General features: G+C 42.4%; 2 non-coding genes across 2 annotated transcripts; one reads left to right on the plus strand and one right to left on the minus strand.

The window, feature by feature from the left end:
- Window positions 1–10,197: 10,197 nt before the first annotated feature.
- On the minus strand, window positions 10,198–10,272 carry Trnat-ugu. Its single transcript has one exon. It is a non-coding gene; the product is annotated as a tRNA-Thr (tRNA).
- Window positions 10,273–10,878: 606 nt separating this feature from the next.
- On the plus strand, window positions 10,879–10,953 carry Trnat-ugu. The gene has a single exon. It is a non-coding gene; the product is annotated as a tRNA-Thr (tRNA).
- The last annotated feature ends 9,509 nt before the right edge of the window (window positions 10,954–20,462 follow it).

Here is a 20,462-nt window from a genome sequence, read left to right on the forward strand (position 1 = left end):
CAAGGAGATAGGTCACACACTTCGCTCGAGGCAAAGAATTATTGACAACGACGATCAACAGCCTCAAAACTGTAACTATTTTCTTGCGCTCATTAGCACTGTCAGAGTTCGCATTCCAAAGTGTTAAGCAGATATGGGTGGAAACTATTTTCTTACCCACCAGGAAAATAAAAGAATGTTGAAGATCGCCATAAGGTACACGACATCGCTTGGCTAATCCGGGGGTTTAGTTGTGGACAAGTTTATGTCGGTTCCACAAACAGAAGTGTTGAACATAATTGTTGCCTGGGTCACACGGATAAATTAGGTATTTAGTTATTTAGTTTCATGTTGCGTAGATCATTTGAATGAAACGACTGACCTTTAGGATATGTATACATGCGTAGTACTAACAGTAATGAAAACATTATTATTTTTAGTTCTACTCTGACTGCTTCAGTTATTAATTTATTTTTTTACTTGGTACTACTTTCTGAGCAGAAATTTGTCGATTGAATGGAGTGAGTTGCACAGGAGAAATGATTTTAAATTAGATTTTTACCTTGCTTCGCTACCTGTCAGATATTTTAAGTTATTGGAAACTGGTCATAAGTTTCAGTCGCTGCATACTGGACTCCTGGCAGTTTGACAACGGGTAATAAGTGTCATTATTTCCGAAACGTTGTGGGTATGGATATCACTGTCCTTCTCAAGTTGTGGTGGATTATTTATGAGGAATTATTGTGATGATGATGTTTGGTTTGGTGGGCGCTCAACTGCAGTCATCAGCGCCCGTAGGTAGTCGCACTTCTTAAACAGTCCATTTTTTCACAGTCCTATCAACTTAAGGAATTCCTGACTCCGGGCAGCGCCTTTAAAGGCTTTTAGCTACGAAGCGAAACGGCTCTAAGTGAAAACATGAGCTGTCTACAGAGCTGTTAAGGTATGCTGCCATAAAGACGTTTACGAAGTCATCGTGTAGACACGCGGATCGACAGCGTCAGCGTAAGCAATCTGTTTCCCAATTTTGCAGGTGTTTTCACGAATATATGGAAATCAAATTTTCCGATGTTACACTACAAACACAGATCAATTTTTTCATTACGTTTCTATCTGAAAATTGTTATAATGAACATCCCGGCAATACTGGGTTTGTCGGCTAGTATGAAATGAGAAGTATAGACCACTACCGACGTAATTGTCTTGAGAGATTCAGCAACTGCATTGCTGTTTAAGACATCTATTGTTACCTCTCTGTTGCTCATTTTTAATTGGATTACATGTTTCATTCGCTCTGGGTCATCTTCATATCCAAGAACTTTGATATGTGGTCCCGAGCAGAGAAAACGGATTGCTGACGCAACACTTGGATCTGAAGATGATAGGGAGTAATAAAAACATGTAATATAATTAAAAATATGCCACTGAGACGGACAGATAAGGGAGAACTATCAAGGCGAAGAGCCTTTCGGAACAGTTCTTACAGTCATAAGCAAGAGAGATATTCCCCGTTATTGATACTGGAGACGAAGTTTGGGGATCTTATCGCATAGTATTGCGTGCCGTTTTATTGCCTGTAGAAGGGTCTTATTCCTAGGCTCTCTCAGTGCAACAAGACACATCTAAGAGACGCAGCACGGCCGCAATCACGTTAGCGGCAGAGAGTTCCTGGAAGGCCGGCAGCGTCCGGCGCGTCGATCCCCGGCGCCGTTCGCCTCCTGCTCTCCGCTCGTGGTGCACTCCTCGTGGCGGCTGAGAGCCGAGCGCCGCTGCTGACGAACCACTGGCCGCCCACGCGTTAATCGATACTCCAGTTCCGGCTGCGCTCAGTGGATAGTTTGTCTACGGGTCCCTGAAGAGGCTGATCAAAGGGCCACTCTCCAGCTCCTCCTGCCGCACTTCCGAGCTTACTGTTTAGGAAACCCTGTTTCCTTCCTCCTCTGCACCCTGGTATTCGATTTGCCTGCACTATTATTGCGAAATAGGATGGTAACTATTGTAAGCGTTTTGTGCCGAAGCCCGCAAACCGCAATGCCGCTTAATCGAAACTTCAGTACCTGAGACGACTGAGTTCTTCAACGCCGCCCAAGCATGTTTATAAAATATTCTGTTCCTGTTCGATGCTTCTTCACAGTGCAGTCACATGAATGTGACCACCGCCTATACATAATATCAACATGCAACAACGACTTACAGAGGGCAGGTGGCCGCAAACGCAGTGGACAGTAAGGGAACCGTGACGTGAGGGGGGAAGGGGGGGGGGGAGGAACACGAGATAGGATGCAGTCGCTCTTGTAATGTGGAAACGGACTGATAGAGATTTATCTGACGCCCAAAAGGGGCATGGTCACTGGCTTTCGTGCCAAGGGTGGAACCATTTTCGAATCGTAGTGTGTTCGCGTGTCTCCGTGATTAAAGCATACCGTCCATGCTTTCCAACACCGGCGTCGAGGCAACTGTGTGCACCATGACAGGGATCAACGATGGCTGCGGAGGCGTATGAACGAAGCGACGTGTAGATGCTCAGCTACTGACGACCCAGATGCAACAAGAGGCTACCAACAATATCTCCTGAACGTATGGGCCTCTGTAGAAGGCGCCCGATTCATGCAGACTGTAGTTCATCGGCGACAAAGAGCGGAATTAGCAGGCCAGTATTGCAACTGGAAGTCTACTAATCGGCGGCAGATAGGCTTTTCAGATAAGTCACATTTTATGCTCCATCGGACAGTCGGCCATTTGCGTGAATGGCGTGAAACGTCTGAAAGCAAACAAGAAGGGTGCGTTATGGTCTGTGGAATATTATTGCGGCATTCCCACGTGATCTCGTCGTTCTCGAAGGCACTGTGGATCAACACAGCTACGAATCTATCCTTGGGGACCACGTCGGTCGCTACGTGCAGTTTGTTCCTAGACAGGATGACATCCACCAGCAGGACAATGCAACGTGACACACACCTTGCATTGCCCGTGCGTTGTTCGAAGAAGACCGGGATGAGTTTATCACACTGCCCTGGCGACCAAACTCCACGGATCTAAACACAATCGACAATCTATGAGCCGGTCGTCGTGGCCGAGCTGTCCTAGGCGCTTCAGTCCGGAATCGCGCCGCTGCTAGGGCGCAGGTTCGATTACTGCTGAGGCATGGATGTGTGCTATGTCCTTAGGTTAGTTAGGTTCAAGTAGATCTAAGTCTGGTGCACTGATGACCTCAGATGTTAAGTACAAATGGTTCAAATAGCTCTGAGCACTTTGGGACTTAACATCTGAGGTCATCAGTGCCCTAGAACTTAGAACTAATGAAACCTAACTAACCCAAGGACATCACAAACATCCAATCCCGAGGCAGGATTCGAACCTGCAACCGTAGCGGTCACGCAGTTCCAGACTGTAGCGCCTAGAACCGCTCGGCCACTTCGGCCGGCAGATGTTAAGTCCCAAAGTGCTTAGAGCCATTTGAACCATTTCGGACAATCTATGGCGACACATCAGTCGGGCTGTTCGCGCCGTATATCTTCTGCCATCAAACCTACCAGGGGTGGCCACGGCACTAGAGTCGCCATGGCATATCATTTTCGGTACCTTCGAGAACCACTTTGACAGTCTTGCTGTACGTCTCGCAGTGGCCCGCGCTGCAAAATGTGATTTTTCGGGCATTTGACAGAGGGACACGTTAATGTGACCTGATAGTGTAAGCCTCGTTGCTGCATGTTTAATGGGTCAGCGATTAAACATTCTGAAATTCCTATTGAGCACAACGAATTCCGATTTCAAACATTAACGTTTCCTGTGCGCTGCCGAAGTCTGTCGTTTCTCCCAGAGCATACCTTTAGTGGTACTAGTAAGGTCAACTGGCGAAGTATATCACCTCCTTAGCAAAACACAGTAAGAGCTTTGAAGCACTAAAACTGGTATCAGGTGGTCGTTTTCATCCTCCAAAGGTGTCGTAAGTCATGGCAGCGAAGTGGTATTCACGTGTGCGTCGGTTGTAAGGAATACGCGCAGGAAGGTGAGTCAAAGGCGAGAACGTAATTCGAATGAAGTCGCCCGATTCGTCTATATACCTACGCTGGCTTCCGAAGTTTCTATTAAGCGTCTTTAACTAATATAATTAACCGGGTGGCACACCTTGTCAATGAAATTGGGCATGAAATGTGACAGGAATAGCTACTGTCAATGTACGGGTGTATCAACAAATTCCGAGAGCGCAGCAATGGTGAACCACAGGCCGTAGACGACAGTGGTGAACGACAGCTGCGGAGATATTTACTGGCGAATAACGTGCAATTACTGAGCAGCTGCACGAAGGGGCTGCCAACAGTGTCTCCTCAAGGATCTTTCAGCGAACGTTGCTGCGTATGGGCCTCCGCAGCAGGCGCCTGGTTCAAGCACCAATGCGGACTGCTGCTCATCGGCGACGAAGTCTCGGAATTGCACGGGAATACCGTAACTGGAAGTCAACTGAATGGCAACAGGTGGTGTTTTCAGGCGAATCAGGTTTCATGCCTCTCTGGAATGAACCCGAACGCTCTTCAACAATCCTGGGAAGGATCCAGGCCGCAGGAGGTTGTGTTTACGAACTTGACCTTGTGGGAAATGCTTCCACCCTTGGCTCGAAAGTCAATGATCATGCCCCGTTAGGTCTCAGATAAATCTTTCTATTTCCGCAATACAACGACAGCGCTGTATTCCGTGTCCCTCTCGCCCCCTCCCCTCCGCAACCGATCGTACTCTATATGTCACGTTACTATGACTGAACAGTGTAGTTACATACACACCGCCATGTTACACGCTACATTTCCAAGATCTCTGGCGACAAAGGGTTGCAACTAGCGCCATTGGAGCGGAAAAGTCGACTGTGTGATATGAACGACATTAATTTTTTTTTATTTTTTCTTATGGGACTTAACTGCTAAGGTCATCATTCCCTAAGCTTACACTTTACGTAACCAAAATTATCCTAAGGGCAAACACACACACCCATGCCCGAGGGAGGACTCGAACCTCCGCCGGGACCAGTCACACAGTCTATGATTGCAGGGCCCAAGACCGCTCGGCTAATCCCGCGCGGCATTAATTAGTTACGTGATCTAAAGATCATTCGAACGATTCCTTTATCGAAATGATGTGGAACGAGACAGTTTATAGGATATTAATTCATGATAAGTGTTAACATTAATGAACACATCAGTTTGTTCCTGCCCAGGCAACTGCATTTAAAAGCCAAGTTCCGTTTTTCTATTACAGGATATTAGTGAGTTTATAAGTAGAAATTCGTAATGAAATTGAGGCAGGTGTGCAGGAGAAATGAATTCAGACTTAAACCTTGCTTCAGTGTCTCACAGACGTTTTATGTTACTGGATAGATGGTCAAAACTGTTACATTTTCTTGTTGTTGCACATTGATCTCCTCTCTGAGTCACTGACAGCCTTAACATAGGCTGTGAAAGGACATTTTTCCTTCTAGTGTTGAAGATGTTTACATCAGTGTTCCTCTCAAATTTTGATGAATCATTTATGACTCATTTCATTAACGGAAATATTTATTCTGACGTCGCAGCTAAAATGCCTAGCTCCTTGAAGAAGTTCATACACGACGACCCTAACGCCACATGTTACTCTTTTTTGTACTCCTACTTGAGTTACCCTAGAAAACTATTAGGTACAACATTACGAAGTGGAAGTATACAAAATATATCAGGGGGGCGATACGTTTGTTTCCTAGAGTAGCGATTATACAAGAGCAAAAGCAGCTGAACTCAATTGTTTGAGAAGCTCAGATCCTTCCGATCGTGTTCTTAACTCATTTAAACCCAACAGTCATAAATACGTTTTTAGTGTTGTTTTATTCGATTTTCAATGTTTCTTTGATGATTTGTGACTGAGCACATGTTCACGCCTTTTGCATTATGTGAGCCTATTTTTGCCAGGGTTTATGCTTTGTTGTTACCAAATTTCATTAAGGATACAGGGTACATTTTCGGCTCAATATTATGTAAATATTAACACCCATTTCTTTCAGGCACTGTTTATAATGTATGTGTTCTACAGATTTTTGGTTGATATCAGGTAATGCAGCACACTTTCTAAACGAATCAGAAATATTTTGAATATTTTTGAACCTCCTTAGGGTTATTAAAAAAATTACAAAGGAATTGATGCATTTTTTTCCAAATTAGGGTACCATTTAATCCAATAATATACAATTTAAGGAGACGCCGTACATGGTGGCTGAGGTATTAGACCTATATAATTCCACCGATTATGTATATTACAAGGATAAAAAATATCTCATCTTACATTTAAATTTTTATATTTTTTTGAATTTAAATGCTATTTTTTGTGTAATTTAGTTGATTCTGCAATAAAGGTTAGGTCTACCACATAAGTATGGACTAAGGCAAATTACAGAAAATATAAGAGCAATGCTTTATGATCTTTAGGAAATAATTGTACCTGCATTTTGAAAAATACAATTTCTACATCTACATCTACATTTATACTCCGCAAGCCACCCAACGGTGTGTGGCAGAGGGCACTTTACGTGCCACTGTCATTACCTCCCTTTCCTGTTCCAGTTGCGTATGGTTCGCGGGAAGAACGACTGTCTGAAAGCCTCCGTGCGCGCTCTAATCTCTCTAATTTTACATTCGTGATCTCCTCAGGAGGTATAAGTAGGGGGAAGCAATATATTCGATACCTCATCCAGAAACGCACCCTCTCGAAACCTGGACAGCAAGCTACACCGCGATGCAGAGCGCCTCTCTTGCAGAGTCTGCCACTTGAGTTTATTAAACATCTCCGTAACGCTATCACGGTTACCAAATAACCCTGTGACGAAACGCGCCGCTCTTCTTTGGATCTTCTCTATCTCCTCCGTCAAACCGATCTGGTACGGATCCCACACTCATGAGCAATACTGAAGTATAGGTCGAACGAGTGTTTTGTAAGCCACCTCCTTTGTTGATGGACTACATTTTCTAAGCACTCTCCCAATGAATCTCAACCTGGTACCCGCCTTACCAACAATTAATTTTATATGATCATTCCACTTCAAATCGTTCCGCACGCATACTCCCAGATATTTTACAGAAGTAACTGCTACCAGTGTTTGTTCCGCTATCATATAATCGTACAATAAAGGATCCTTCTTTCTATGTATTCGCAATACATTACATTTGTCTATGTTAAGGGACAGTTGCCACTCCCTGCACCAAGTGCCTATCCGCTGCAGATCTTCCTGCATTTCGCTACAATTTTCTAATGCTGCAACTTCTCTGTATACTACAGCATCATCCGCGAAAAGCCGCGCGGAACTTCCGACACTATCTACTAGGTCATATATATATATTGTGAAAAGGAATGGTCCCATAACACTCCCCTGTGGCACTCCAGAGGTTACTTTAATGTCTGTAGACGTCTCTCCACTGATAACAACATGCTGTGTTCTGTTTGCTAAAAACTCTTCAATCCAGCCACACAGCTGGTCTGATATTCCGTAGGCTCTTACTTTGTTTATCAGGCGACAGTGCGGAACTGTATCGAACGCCTTCCGGAAGTCAAGAAAAATAGCATGTATCTGGGAGCCTGTATCTAATATTTTCTGTGTCTCATGAACAAATAAAGCGAGTTGGGTCTCACACGATCGCTGTTTCCGGAATCCATGTTGATTCCTACATAGTAGATTCTGGGTTTCCAAAAACGACATGATACTCGAGCAAAAATCATGTTCTAAAATTCTACAACAGATCGACATCAGAGATATGTCTATAGTTTTGCGCATCTGCTCGACGACCCTTCTTGAAGACTGGGAAATTAGGAATGAGGATTGGACATTAAACTGTTCCTCAGAACATTGCTGAAGCAGAAGTCTTCATTCGACAGCTTTTCTTCATCTTCAAGCCTCCTCTTGACTTTCCTTTTAGCACTTCTTGCTTCTTTGGTAACTTTAAGAGCAAACCTTTCAGCTTCATGCACCCGTTGCCTGTCACACGCAAGCAAATGATCTCCCATATTAGAGCCACATTTTATGCGTGAATTTCTCAAGACTGCCAACTTTCCTATCATTCCATCATTGAAACATATTGTAGTGATTCGAGAATTTCTGTGTAAATTCTAGTACCACTCAGCCTTCTACCGTCTCGAACACACGACATTCGGGATATGAGTGTTGAATGGTAGAATCTTACCTACTGCACGTCGCTTGTTTGTGTGTGTGCAGGTTTAAAATTAGTCGCGGGAAGAAAGTAGACGCGGCGGGCGAACGACACCGAGATGCACCTGTCGGGCAGACCATAGATGTTTTAGTGAGTGTGTAAGGAAGACCCATGGAGTTTATTTGCAGGTCTGTGCTTACTCTGTCATTAAGTATTGTCATTAAAATAAGGACAGTTGAAAAGGAGCTCTTGAAAACTCCTGACGTAAGCTTGTTATAGGCAAGGCCTATATTTCTGATTCATTTTTAAGAAAAGTTTTGGTATCTAACTCAGCTTTCTTTCCACTGTAGCTCAATTTGATTCTGACGTTCGGCTGTACGAGGGACTTACAGGAAGTTACATATTTATGCGGAAAGTGAGAGTTTTATTGTACATGGAGGACAAATACATCGTTAACTGACAAAAAGTAAAGTTTCTATGTCTACTTATTTCATAAGTAGAATGAGTCTGTAACTTCCTGAACCTAGCGTTATTCGACGGAGAAGAAGTCAAGAGAATTTCCAGCGGCCGGCTAGCGATTAAAGAAGAGTGGCTCCAAGTTCCAAGTAAGTCACCTCGTAAAGGAGTGGAAGGTAGTTTGGGGGAATAAACCGATGTAACCCAGATTCACACTCACACTTTAAGTCGTTAGAACTTTAGAACATGGCGACCTGCGTGAAAGGACCGACAAAAAAGGAATTTTAAGTTGAAAACGAGAGAAGAAGCTGTTACGTGTTGTCATAGCAACCAAACATAATAAGACAAGGAAATTACTCCGAGAAATTGGAATATGTTCAAGTATCCAAAGGTGCAAAATTTAAATTGGAAAAACGGTGAAGTAATAAAAAATTCGCAAAGATGAAACAGCAAAGAAAATTTCGACGTATTTGTCTAAGAAGAAATACGCAGAGAACGCTTCAGCCAAGAAGATCCAGTGCGGGTATTATACCACTCCACACATTACGGAGATGCAGACGAGGGAACCAACCCACATCCGACGCCGCCGGCGCCGGCTTAGTTCACCGGTGCCGACCTGCCTCCACATCCGCTCACCTACACAACGCGAATCCTACGCCTGGTAAGCATGAAACTAAACTTGATTACTTTAGTACGAAGTGGTACAAGATACTGTTGAGTGAACTTTTACTGTGTAGTTACAGTACTAAATTTAGTTTTAAATGTTTATAAGAGCTAAGGAATATAAAAATATGGAAAATATACAACAGATTGGGGAAACTGAAGACCAAGCTATGGCCATGAAAATTAGCTAAGAAGTGCCTGACTGGACTGAGTTGATGAATTTAATCAAATCTCAGAGTCTTAAGATAAAGTCATTGAATTCTTAATTAAATAGCCAGAGTGAAGCTTTAAATGCTATGAGTGAAACTCTAAATGTTCAAACGACAAATTTAGATTTGTTAATCGCCAAACTCGACTCTCAAAGCAAAGAATTTAGCAACCTATGCGAATGTGTGGGTGCTATGAAGCTATAAGGGATAATGTAGAGAATTTAAGAGTAGATTTAAAGAACGAGTTGACAAATTCTCTGACCAGTCATATAAAACATACGTTCCCTGACCTTAGTCAGAAACAGAATGACACTTTTCAAGATTTATCAAGAAGGTTAGAACTTAACATTGAGAGCAAATGTAATAATGTAGACTACGAACTTATTGACAAGCTAGGATCTTTGAACACGTATACAATATTCAGTATAATGAAGTAAGGCAGGGGCTGAATACTTTGAAAGAGAGTGTAGATAAGCGGAATGAATGAATGTCAGTTATTCAATCGCAAATTAGGTGTCAATACACTGGCAAATAACGTGGAAAGAAATTTCAAAGAGAAAATAGCTAACTCTGATATAGTAAATGAAATTATATGTGACGGTAGTATCTGTTCCCGAAAGACCAGTTACCGTGGTTGACCATGCAACTTTGCTAGAAATGAAATGATAATTAAATGGTCACACTAGCTGCAAAAAGGCGTTGATGTACTTCATTGGGCACATGTTGAAAATGTGTGCCCCGACCGGGACTCGAACCCGGGATCTCCTGCTTACATGGCAGACGCTCTATCCATCTGAGCCACCGCGGGCACAGAGACTCGTACGGAGCTTGGTAGATTAATTTGCCACGAGTAATGAGTATGATGGGCAAACATCTAGTAGGTGCACTACGAATGTAGTGGTGTGGACATGTTGGGAATGTGGATCTCACGGGGAGCGTGCAAGGGATAAGTCCCTGCAGACACGCTATCCTCTGTGCCCGCGGTGGCTCAGATGGATAGAGCGTCTGCCATGTAAGCAGGAGATACCGGGTTCGAGTCCCGGGCGGGGCACACATTTTCAACATGTGCCCAATGAAGTACATCAACGCCTGTTTGCAGCTAGTGTGTCCATTTAATTATCATTTCATTTCTAGCAAAGCTGCATCGTCATCCGCGGGAACTGTTCTTTCGGGAACAGATACTACCGTCACATATAGTTAAATATGGCTTCCCGGCCATTGACCTTCTTGTGCGAACGCACACGCTATGACCGAACTCGTACGGGACTTGGTAGATTAATCCGCCACGGGTAATGAGTATGATGGGCAAACATCTAGTAGGCGCACTACGAATGTAGTGGTGTGGACATGTTGGGAATGTGGATCTCACGGGGAGCGTGCAAGGGATAAGTCCCTGCAGACACACTATCCTCTGTGCCCGCGGTGGCTCAGATGGGTAGAGCGTCTGCCATGTAAGCAGGAGATCCCGGGTTCGAGTCCCGGTCGCGGCACACATTTTCAACATGTGCCCAATGAAGTACATCAACGCCTGTTTGCAGCTAGAGTGTCCATTACATTATCGTTCGTAAATGAAATTATTTTGGAGGAAAATTTAGGAGAAATTATAGATCGAAAGGTCACCGAACGAATAATATCCGGAAACGTATCGACTATTCCTTCTTCCAATCCCAATGATGCTGTAATTTACCGTCTAGTAAGGTCATTCGAAGACCAGTATCAGTTGCGAAGCGATTTAGAAAAGATTGCTGTATGGTGTGTCAGGTGGCAGTTGACGCTAGATAACGAAAAGTGTGAGGTGATCCACATGAGTTCCAAAGGAAATCTGTTGGAATTCGATTACTCGATAAATAGTTCAATTCTCAAGGCTGGGAATTCGACTAAGTACCTGGGCGTTAAAATTACGAACAACTTCAGTTGGAAAGACCACATCGATAATATTGTGGGGAAGGCGAGCCAAAGGTTGCGTTTCATTGGCAGGACACTTAGAACATCCAACAAGTCCACTAAAGAGACAGCTTACACTACACTCGTTCGTCCTCTGTTAGAATATTGCTGCGCGATGTGGGATCCTTACCAGGTGGGAGTGACAGAGGACATCGAAAAGGTGCAAAAAAGGGCAGCTCCTTTTGTATTATCGAGTAATAGGGGAGAGAGTGTGGCAGATATTATACGCGAGTTGGGATGGAAGTCATTAAAGCAAAGACGTTTTCCGTCGCGGCGAGATCTATTTACGAAATTTCAGTCACCTACTTTCTCTTCCGAATTCGAAAATATTTTGGTGAGCCCAAGCTACATAGATAGGAATGATCATTAAAATAAAATAAGAGAAATCAGAGCTCGAACAGAAAGGTTTAGGTGTCCGTTTTTCCCGCGCGCTGTTCGGGAGTGGAATGGTAGAGAGATAGTTTGATTGTGGTTAGATGAACCCCCTGCCAAGCACTTAAATGTGAATTGCAGAGTAATCATCTAGATGTAGATGTAGATGTAGATACCAGAAAGCATATAGACGACCTGTGGAGAGAAATTAAACTTATCCATGATAAAGTAGATAAAAGGACACTTCACCTAATGTTGTATTAACTAGTGAAGCAGTGACTGATTTGCAATGGGGAGCTAGTTCAGGGTTATCTAGACAATTCTCTAAATTGAAGACGGACGGTGAGGTACATCCAACCCACTTCTAAAAAGATTTAACCAAACTATCCAAAAAATTGGAACGATTCCAAGAAGATCGAATTTGTTGTGGGGTACCTTCTGGGGGAGGCCTCAGAATGGGGAAATGGAAATATTGACAATTTTTCCTCTTCAGGAGACTTTCAAAAGAAATTTACAGACAAGTACTGAACTGCCAGTGCTCAAGAAAAGCTAATACCAGATCTTTGGGACTCAAAATATTATAATAACACTTGGGGCACTATGAGGAAACATTTCGGTTGGCGTTTAACACGACCAAGGTACTTAGATCATCCAATGGAAGAAGAAGGTTTAGTACGTATTTTAATTAGACGATTGCCAATCTTAGCGAGAAAAGACATCTTGTGTTGTGGTTGGAAAACGATGAGAAAGTTGTTGTCTTTTGTTGATGCGCTTCATGCAATAAATATGGACCGCAACGAAACATTACACCGAAGTGAAAGTACAAACTTTAAAAGAAAGAGTGGAAATAATTTTAAATAACATGAGGCAAACTTAGCAGAAATACACCTGTACAATAGGAAAAGTTGTAATGACTGCTAACAAAAGAAGCATCCACATTCAAATTTAGATCGGCTAGCTGCCCAAGAATTTGTACCGAGTAACCGCAAAACACAAACTGGGAGTGTAGTATCTCGTTTTGGTAACCAAACCATAATTAGTAGTAATGAGGAAAGCAATGACACAACAAGCACTTTAGCACGCCATGTTTTAATGTATTTAGTCCTACAAAAACATTCTTGGGTAATCGTTCCCATATGCAATGGATGAAACTTTCATTTGTATTCTGAGTGTCCCTATGGAGACACTTACTACGCAAAACAGTGTCAGTGTCACCCAGGTTTCTAAAAATTGGTTTTATTTCATTCATAGGCTGAGGAAGAGAATGTTTATGACACATTTGACCACTTTAGTTTCCTTTTTGGTAACCACACCAAGAATATGCTCCTTTAGGGCAAAATCCGCGGACAAGATACTTATCTGTGGGCAACTTATGAAAGTAGGTGGCTCGTACAGTTTTACTCATTGCTGTAACATCATTGTGAGGTGCAGTTTGTCTAATTGCCAGTCCATAATAGCTCTGGTGAAGTTCTATTTCAGTTTCTGTCAATCTTCCTCGCTCAGACAGAGATTTTCCACCAGATAGCAACTTTCCTTTCACTTCTCTTCGTAGCTTCCTCAGTCTAACATCCACCCTCTTTTGCAGAGGTCCACAAACTCCAGCTTTGTTACCGAGGTATCACCACAAGCTATGAACTCATTCAATTTTTTGAAAGCTTTAGAGTCCCCATCGCCTAGAGACTTCGTATATCTACTGTTATGAATGGGCATCGTCCTCTGAAATATTTTTAGAGCTACAGCCACACTCCATACCTCCACTGTAACCGTCATAGTTCGTAGAACACTAATGGTCAATATGTCGTTCAGCGTTACCAGGGCAGGTGTGGCAGTACTTAGATAAGCACTCAACATCAACAACTTTTCCACTCTCCAGAGAAGCACTTACAACACCTTTCAAGGAAAGGTGTCCTTGACGTTTCCTGTACCAGCAAGTGCAACAGCAATGTCTCCGGTTCCACTAATATTTACAGTTTTTCTACTGCACGTGTCATAGATGCGTTATACACAACCGTCAAGGCACCTAAAAGTATTTCTATATACAGGGCTATTGCTAATGATTGAAGCGATTTCATAAATTCACTGTAGCGCCATTCATTGACATATGGTCACGACACACTACAGATACGTAGAAAAACTCATAAAGTTTTGTTCAGCTGAAGCCGCACTTCAGGTTTCTGCCGCCAGAGCGCTCGAGAGCGCAGTGAGACAAAATGGCGACAGGAGCCGAGAAAGAGTATGTCGTGCCTGAAATGCACTCACATCAGTCAGTCATAACAGTGTAACGACACTTCAGGACGAAGTTTAACAAAGATCCACCAACTGCTAACTCCATTCGGCGATGGTATGCGCAGTTTAAAGCTTCTGGATGCCTCTGTAAGGGGAAATCAACGGGTCGGCCTGCAGTGAGCGAAGAAACGGTTGAACGCGTGCAGGCAAGTTTCACGCGTAGCCCGCGGAAGTCGACGAATTAAGCAAGCAGGGAGCTAAACGTACCACAGCCGACGGTTTGGAAAATCTTACGGAAAAGACCAAAGCAGAAGCCTTACCGTTTACAATTGCTACAAGCCCTGACACCCGATGACAAAGTCAAACGCTTTGAATTTACGGCGCGGTTGCAACAGCTCCTGGAAGAGGATGGGTTCAGTGCGAAACTTGTTTTCAGTGATAAAGCAACATTTTTTCTTAATGGTGAAGTGAACAGACACAATGTGCGAATCTGGGCAGTAGGGAATCCTCACGCATTCGTGCAGCAAATTCGCAATTCACCAAAACTTAACGTGTTTTGTGTAATCTCACGGTTTAAAATTTACGGCCCCTTTTTCTTCTGCGGAAAAAACGTTACAGGACACGTGTATCTGGACATGCTGGAAAACTGGCTCATGCCACAACTGGAGACCGACAGCTCCGACTTCATCTTTCAACAGGATGGTGCTCCACCGCACTTCCATCATGATGTTTGGCATTTCTTAAACAGGAGATTGGAAAACCGATGGATCGGTCGTGGTGGAGATCATGATCAGCAATTCATGTCATGGCCACCACGCTCTCCCGACTTAACCCCATGCGATTTCTTTCTGTGGGGTTATGTGAAAGATTCAGTGTTTAAACCTCCTCTACCAAGAAACGTGCCAGAACTGCGAGCTCGCATCAACGATGCTTTCGAACTCATTGATGGGGACATGCTGCGCCGAGTGTGGGAGGAACTTGATTATCGGCTTGATGTCTGCCGAATATCTAAAGGGGCACATATCAAACATTTGCGAATGCCTAAAAAAACTTTTTGAGTTTTTGTATGTGTGTGCAAAGCATTGTGAAAATATCTCAAATAATAAAGTTATTGTAGAGCTGTGAAATCGCTTCAATCATTTGTAATAACCCTGTACTTGCTGAACCTACTGGGAGTAGGAGGAAGGTCCATGACACCACAAAACGTTCGAGCAGCCTATTTTCCTTTTCCTGTTGAAAGCATTGCGTACTCTACCTTCAAATTCACATCATATGAATTATGCACAATGTTCAAAGTCAATTTCGAGGCAGATTTATTGCAGGATCTACACACAACAACTAATTTTGACGCTAAACGCTTCCTGCTACTTTGTTGTTTAGTTATTTCCACACAGCCTACACCATCATATTATTTACATTTCGCCCCTTCCTTTATCAACAACAACATATCCACTACAAACAGCGCCAACACAAAAATTTGAATCACTGGAGGCGAACCATGTGGGAGTTTCTTCCCTGAAGAGATGATACAAAGGTTACTTTCAACAGTGTCACCCGCTTTGTTTGTGAACTGGTTACCACGGAATTTCCTTTCATTGAATTTCTAGATGCCTGGCATAGTTCGTATTTCTTGCACACTAAAGGATATGTACTTCTGCAAATATATGTAGCACAAACATTCAGTAACACGTGAACAAACTGCTTCAGCGAAACAAAAGGAAATCCTACCAAAGATAATCATTTACAGACACTAGAAACTTGCACTGTAACCAACATATACAATGTATCATATGTATAATCGATGTAAACAGAAATTTCACAGTTCTTTTCAAAGTGATACTGATATCTGTAACGGAAATAAAGGGGGCGTGGCGGCATGCATGACCATAACTTTAAAAATGGTATATATAGATTGTTTGCAACCCTGTAGTGTATATATCATTGTAATCAGGGAAGACAATATAATGAAATAGTCATTAAAAATTTCCTTATTTCCGCAATTTATAATTACCCTGTATCTTTAAAAGTAAAGTAAATTCAAAATCTATCGTGGATTATTAATTTTGTGTGTGAATGTTAGGTTATTAGTGCAGTTTTCTTTGTGAGTTGTATTCAAACATACAGCACGTGGGTGGCATCTCTTAGATTATGTAGTTTCTATTGCTATCTCATTTTGATGTTAAGGCCCCTGAAAACTTCATTGTGAGAATACGAGCTTTTTCAGAGATATTTCTTGTGAGAATTTTAATTCTTTTATTCTGTTCAATGTTCCTGGTGTATGAATGCATGTCGTGTTACTCACCTTACACAAAAGTTAGGTCCTCTTCTGAAGTCCTATGTAAAGAATTGCAGTGTCGATCGATATTATTTGTGGTACAATTACAGTCGCTGATTCATTTCAGCCAGGAAATTTAGTAACTTAAGAGATGTTTAGAAATGAACCGATTTTGTGTACAAGCATTCCAGCCACCACGTATCTTCCTGTAATTGCTTACTGATTTAATAATTTTTTGGCATCTAAACAAATTTTTATATTAGATCTTGCCTCGATTTTCGTGCCTAAGACTGCATTAATGCTTCTTCCACTGCCTAGATTTAGCTTTTGACTCAAATGTTGCACCAAAGTTAATAAATAAGTATTGCATTTTTCACTTCAGAAAGTGTATTCCGTTTGTTTGGCTTTATTAGAAGTTTCACTCTGCTGGTAATGAACCAGACAGTCAATTAATATCCGTGCAGTTGATAGCTTTGCTGAAATTTGCTCAACACTTCAAGAAGATCTCGGTCCAAGCCCTTTGTTGTTCTAACTGCATGTGCATGCAGTCTAACTGGAATGTACAGTGTAATTGAGTGAAAAGATTAATCTCTTTTCCATTATTTTCCAATAGAAGGAAAGTGTGACCATAATCATATGCTTAGTATGGCCATTGCTGGTAAATTCAGCAGTTGTGTTGTCAAGGTAATTTAAAATGCGTAGAACATGTTGCGTTTAAAGCATTAAAAATTTTGCGTTTTTGGATTAACAAATGCTAACTGTCAGAATATAAATTTCATCGGTTGCTCATATACCCAATTTCACTAATCTTAATCAACATAATTTCAGCCAAGAATTTAGAAGATTGGCACAATTATTGAATTAATTATTGCAACAGAGTTTAATGGATAAGTTAATGAATGAACCTAAGCCAAACCCGATGATAAGATTAAAATCTCCCACTACATTTACGTATTGTTTCATGGTAGCTCATCCCTTTAATGTTATCAGTTGTGCATGTAATTAATTTGTTTTACACATTTGCTGAAAGTTCGACATTGTCCACTGTTTATAATAGTTTCTCGGGTGTTTGCCTACAACAACAGAAGTGGAGCTTTTAACCGTGAGACCAAATATGTAGCGAGACTAGGAGCAAGTCTGTATATGAAACATAATTGAGTCATATGTGTGGAAGAGCTAGACAGTAATTTTACATGGGGCTGCCTTGCCAGGACCATTTCGGTCGCAGGTTCCTCTAAGAAACAGTCAGGCTAGGATGTACTAATCCATTTTCTTTTAGGAATATTTCTGTTTTTGTACTAATAAATTTATCATAGTTCTTTTGGAATTATCATTGCTTTGAATTTGTGAGTACATTAGTGTAAACAACATCTGAATTAGTAACTGTGATACCTGTGCTCATGTTGGAAACTCTTTAATTAGGGTTTAGTGTCTCTATTGGAGGGCGCAGGGTATAGGAAAATTATGAACACTAACCTTACAAAGTGGCAAGCAAAGAGTTTTGTTAACATTGAGAAACGGAAGCTAACGGTCTTGAGGGTGGTCAGGCATTGTCAGCTGTGGACGACCTTGAGGGAAGCGTAGGGGAGAGTCTTGGGCGCGAGGCGGCGGCCAGCGCAGAGCAGGACGCGAATATAAATGGGATAACGGCAGACCTCTCTGGAATCTTAGAAGTGGGATTGGGCTGTGCAGACATCCAGAATGCGAGCGTAGAATGCGCGGCAGATGACCCTTTAGCTTTCGCTACAGCAAAGAAGTCGGAGTGAGTAGAAACCAGTCCAAAAGAAAGCAGTATTTGCCATTCTTACGAAAAGTATAAGAAATGTTCTACCGAAAGGCCTAAAATGTTTGAAGTGCAGAATAAAACTTTTTCTAAAGAGCAGAATATGAATACAAAACGATTAGAGGAACAAATTAGTGAAATCAATCAAAGAATTAATGAGTGAAATGATAAATTTGAGCAGAAAAATTTAATAATAGATGAATTGAAAGTAGAATTGATCTTGTGTTCAATGGGAATCAGTAGATTGCTGAAGCAATTCAGAATCAAGTAGAACTTTTGCGTCAGGAGGCTACTGATGTTAGTGCTCGTTCTGATAACAGAATGGTAGCCCTTGAAGATGATGTGTCTGGGAGGAATATCGCTACACCAGATGAAGCACAGATCAAGGGAGTATTTAACAAGTCTGTGCGGACCAACGCTAAATTTCCGATGGCATCTGTGAACAGGTAGCAGGAACATGTAGATAAGATAGATGCACTTGTGGCTGCTGCAGAGCAGATTTACGCATGACGAAGTTGCTTCTCATGGAATACAACCGATACTAGTCACTGAGTGTGGTGAGGTACCCTCGTTACTCAAATTTAAACACACTCAAACTGAAATCGACAAGAGAGAGGTACCCACAGAGCTGTTTAATAAAGTGGTAGATCGTGAGGGCGACAAATCTGGCCTTAATAGCGGCTCAATGAATACATATGGCACAAGCAGTAAACGTAGTTGTCAAGAAGTACATGACTATAGAGATTTGGTTGAAATGCCTCTGAGTACTATGGGACTTAACATCTGAGGTCATCAGTCCCCTAGAACCTAGAACTACTTAAACCTAACTAACCTAAAGACATCACACACATCCATGCCCGAGGCAGGATTCAAACCTGCAACCGTATCGGTCGCGCGTTTCCAGACTGAAGCGACTAGAACCGCTCGGCCACAACGGTCGGCCTAGAGACATAGAAGTACGATTATGTAACCTACGACGAGTGGCCGAGACATTTAATCCAAGCTGTAAAAGAATCAATAATGACTTTGATGAGGAAGAGTGCCAAAGACAATTTGTATTACAGTGTGTTCCCGGATGCGAATGACGAACTGCACCCATGTGACTGGGTTTCTTAATGTGATTCATCAATGCCCATTTCTTGGAGACGCCTTTCAGCCGTCAATTTTTAACTGTATTTTATATGGCAACCTGTTTCAGCGTTTTATTACGCCATCTTCAGGCCCTTGAATGACGTGTATGAAGGGCCTGAAGATGGCGTAATAAAAGGCTGAAACTGGTTGCCAAATTAAATAAGGTTGTCAATTGACGGCTGAAAGGTGTTTCATTTGACATACTCTATCTGACAGTCAAGTTCCGCAACCATCTCTAAAATGATGGACGTATAGTCTGGGGTACATGTTCTGTTGTGATATTTGTTTGTAGTCGTTTAAGCGGCGGTGCGGCGGTGAAAATGCAGATCGTAATGTAGGACTGCAGAACGTACGAAGATTTCCAGTCGGCATTTCTAAATAAATACTGATCAAAGAGAATTCAGAACAGAATCAAATTCAGTGTTTTAATGAAAGAAATTTGTGTTGATAACACTCACAGTCGCTCTGTTGAATATTTCAAGGAAATGATGAGGGATAATCAATATTTAGATGCACCATACCAACAGCCATACCTTATTGCTAACCAGACTGCCGAATAAGCTACGCAGAGACTTCATAATTGCAGGACGCGATATGGATGATGTCAGATCATTCCAACATTAATGGCAGGAATTAGGATATGTGTGCAAAATTAACTTACAGAACAATGTCGTCTCGTTCGAGGCAAATAATCCTGATAAGAGAAACAGAGACCGAAATTCGCGGAAACAGTCGGTCACACTCTGGGCGGAATGGAAGCCGGAGACAAAGGAACGCAGGTCGCCGACGTCAGAATGGTTATGAGAGGCGGCACAGTAATAATCAGCAGGTTCAAATGGTTCAAATGGCTCTGAGCACTATGCGACTTAACTTCTGAGGTCATCAGTCGCCTAGAACTTAGAACTAATTAAACCTAACTAACCTAAGGACATCACACACATCCATGCCCGAGGCAGGATTCGAACCTGCGACCGTAGCGGTCACGCGGTTCCAGATTGAAGCGCCTTTAACCGCACGGCCACACCGGCCGGCAATAATCAGCAGGCAGGTGGCAGGTCGGCGTCGAACTCGGAAGATATGAAGCAATCAAAACGAAGTCAGAGTGACGAAGACAGAGGTGAGAGATCAGGTACTCAACAATGACTGGAAGAGGATTGCAGGCAGGGTAATTAATGATACAAATACCATCTGTATAGAATTAGAAGACATAAGACATGTGGTGTCACCGCCAGACACCACACTTGCTAGGTGGTAGTTTTAAATCGGCC

This window comes from Schistocerca americana, chromosome 3 (assembly GCF_021461395.2).
Source record: "Schistocerca americana isolate TAMUIC-IGC-003095 chromosome 3, iqSchAmer2.1, whole genome shotgun sequence".
In the NCBI taxonomy this organism is placed as follows: domain Eukaryota; kingdom Metazoa; phylum Arthropoda; class Insecta; order Orthoptera; family Acrididae; genus Schistocerca; species Schistocerca americana.